Genomic DNA, 3,572 nt, shown 5'->3' with positions numbered 1-3,572 from the left:
GAGAGAGAGAGAGAGAGAGAGAGAGAGAGAGAGAGAGAGAGAGAGAGAAGTCATAAAAGGCAGGGAAGATTTTTGTCTGTAATTAGCGTTCAGTCTGTAGGAACTCATTATATGACGATTTCAACAGCATAGGAACTGAGATATGTTTGTGTTTCCGAGGCAAATAGTCTAGAGGTATATCTCCTGAAGTTTTCCTATACAACTTTACCATAAAGTAGTGGACTGCTTACATCTGCAGATCTCTGGCTAAATGACATAGTTTCCTTTTCTGTTGCTGTTCTGACATACCTTGACAAAGCACTTTAGGGAGGAAGGGTTTTCTTTGGTTGACAGTTGCGGTTTCAGTCAATCATCATGGCGAAATCACAGTGGAAGGAGCCTGAGAGAGCCAGTCACATTTCATCTCTTTCCTAGACAGTCCAGAATCCCAGCCTAGGGAATGGTGCCACCTACAAGGGGTGGGCCTTCTCACCTCAATTAACCTAGTTAAAAAAACTTCCCTCAGGCACACCCAGAGGGTCATCCCAGCTGATTCAGTCACACAAACTTGACAACTGAGATTACCCATCATACAAATTTCAAAGGATTTCCAAGTGAAGGATTTCCAATTTCAGAGGGTGGAGAATGGGCCCTCTGAACCATGTAAACAGAGATAAATATTCTGTGCAAATATTTTCCAATTCATGGAATTATCAGTAGCAAGCAAAATCTACTTGGAATATTTGTAAGTGGGAGGATCACTGGTAACGCATAAGAACTGACTAAAAATGTCAGTGCAAAGACCACATGCAGCTTGTAATGCCACCATCAAGGTTCGAAGCAAGCAATACCAAGGTGTGAGAGGTTGGAAATTTTGGCTTTCACTAGTACATGTAGTTGTACTCAAAGTCCTATACACATGCATTTGATTACCTGGTCCTAGGCCTTTGTCCCACGTGGACAAGAGAACACTGAGTACATTTTGGGGAACTTTTAAGTTTGAAGACAGGAAGCATGCCACACATGGGACCCCGGATGGAATACAGAAAGAAGGACTTCTTACCCAACTACTCATTCATAAAAAGGGCAAAGGCTTAGTAGCTCAAATCAACAACCATTGGGGCTGAAGAGATGGCTCAGTGTTAAGAGCACTGGCTGCTCTTCCAGAGAACCTGGGTTTGATTTCCAGCACCCACATGGCAGCTCACAACCATGTTATTCCAGTTCCAGGGCATCTGAGCCTCTTACTTTGCATCCATAGGCACCAGGCATGCACTTGATTCACAGACAAATGTGCAGGCAAAACTTCAACATACACACAAAATAAAATCATTTTGAAAACCGATGGTTATCCAATACCAGATGATCAGCCCTAAAAACTACATACAGGTAACATTATACAAATTGAGTACATTATGGTTAGGAATGTATATATATTATGTTATGTCTGTAACAACAGTTAGTGAAAAAGGAGGCTATGATTTTGAAAAAGAGCTAGCAGGGGTACATGGGAAGGCTTGGAATAAGGAAAGGGAATGTTGATGTAATTATATTATAATCTCAAAAATAAATCCCAACAATTTATTGGGCTCCTATGATCACTTGGTTGTTCTGCTGAATTCTGCTGATCTTGGCTGGGGTCACCCTTGCAGCTAGCTGCCTACTGACTAATGTAGGGTGGGCTTGATTAGGGTCACTACCTCTATTCTTTGAGCAACTCATTCCAGGCTGCCTCTCTGGGCACAATTTATGATGGCAACCGCAGGTGTGTGATACCTAGACATGAGACTGGTTTATTGTTCTAATTGGGTTCTAATCCTGATCGATCTGAAATCATCCTCACCTTCCCTCCTGAATCTGGACTTTAGAAGTCACTACTGCATAAATAACCTCAATCCTCTACCTCCCTTAGATCAACATCTGCAAGATGGACGGTCTCTTCTTACCCATTCTGTCACCTCGTCATTGAACGTATTTCTATTCTCTTAGTATTATCAATACTATAATGGGGTCTGTAATGTCCTCAAAGGCCGTATGCTAAAGAACTGGACCCTCAGCCAACATGTTACTGAGCAATAGTAGAATCTTTGGGAGGGGGCGCTGTCAAGAGGAGGTTAAGTCAGTAGAGATATCCTTTTGAAGGGGAGACTGTGACGTCAGCTGTCCCTACTGTCTCTTTGCTTGCTGGCTACCATGAAGTAAGCAGGTCTTCCTGCCATATGATCTCACCATGACATACTGGGCCACCAGAGGCCCCACACTACTGGAACAAACAACTATTGATGGGAATCTTGAGCCAAAATAACCCTTTCCTATTTATAATGTCAAGCAGCTTTTCCCAGCATCCTTTGTCTGCATCATAGCTGTGGGGAATTTTTCACTCTTTGCTCTTCGGGGGCCCACCAACCATCTGCCAAATAAATACACAAAGACTTATAAGTGTCAGGCCTTAGCTTGGCTTGTTTCCAGGCAACTTTGCTAACTTAAATTATCCCGTCTACCTTTGGCCTCTGAACTTTTTTACCTTTCTTTATTCTCTATCTCTTTCCTTCTTTCTCTGTGGCTGGCCGTGTTGCTGAATGACTGGCCTCTGGTGTCCTCCTCTCCTCCTTTCTCTCCTCCTTTTTGGTCTCTCTGCTTGGCAGCCCTACCTATCCTCTCTCTCCTGCCTAGCTATTGGCTGTTCAGCTTTTTATTAGAACAATCAGGGGTTCTAGACAGGCAAAATAACACAGCTTCACAGAGTTAAACTAATGCAACATAAAAGAATGCAGCACATCTTTGTAACACAGCTTTAAGTAATATCCTACAACACGGAATCCTACACATGGCCCAGCACCCTTTGTCTGAAACAGTTGTGGAGAATGCGGTACACGGCCTCTTGTTCGGCACAGCCATAAGGAGGCGGTTTGTGTTGAGATCTGCCTTCTGCTCGTCCAGAGCCACGATGATCTGCACCCTAAAGAGAAAGCTACAGCTACTGTGAACTGGAAAACACCAAGCTAGGGTGAGGAAGAGAGTGCAGCAATTCTTATAAATGATTTTATAAGAGCCAAGCTATGCCGCTGGGAAAGGCAGAAGAGCCAATGCAGAAAAACTGCTGGGATAAGTTGCTGGGAGGGCCAGACAGAATGCAGAGAATGAGCGAGCTTGTGATACACAACCCTAAACGGGATGTCTCCACCAAATCTCTCCCCTCAGAGCTCACAGAATGCTGTGAGAAAGAGAGTAAGAGCCAGAAGCAATGGAGGACACCAAGGTAACAGGGCCTTCTGAACACAACAAGGCTGAGGCACATATGAACTCAGAGACTGGGTGAGCATGCGCACAGTCTGCGTGGGTCTGCCCCGATGGTGTCCTAGAGATGAAAGAAGAAGTAGACAAAGGCCCCATCCCTAATCCAGAAGCTGTCCTAATTAATAAACACTCACAAAAGAAATGGTAGCTTTCTCCCACTGTCTCACCGGGGAAAGAAACTACTCTTAGGGGTAGTTCTCTTGCCCAGCAGTAGATGGCCAACACAAAACGGACTCAGCGGCTTCTTTGTTGGTTCCTTGTCTTGTAATGTCCTCTCAGGGATTTTTCCTTTTCCT

This window comes from Microtus ochrogaster, linkage group LG1, assembly GCF_000317375.1.
Source record: "Microtus ochrogaster isolate Prairie Vole_2 linkage group LG1, MicOch1.0, whole genome shotgun sequence".
Classification (NCBI taxonomy): domain Eukaryota; kingdom Metazoa; phylum Chordata; class Mammalia; order Rodentia; family Cricetidae; genus Microtus; species Microtus ochrogaster.
The sequence above is the reverse complement of the archived record's forward strand: the minus strand, read 5'-3'. Positions refer to the sequence as shown.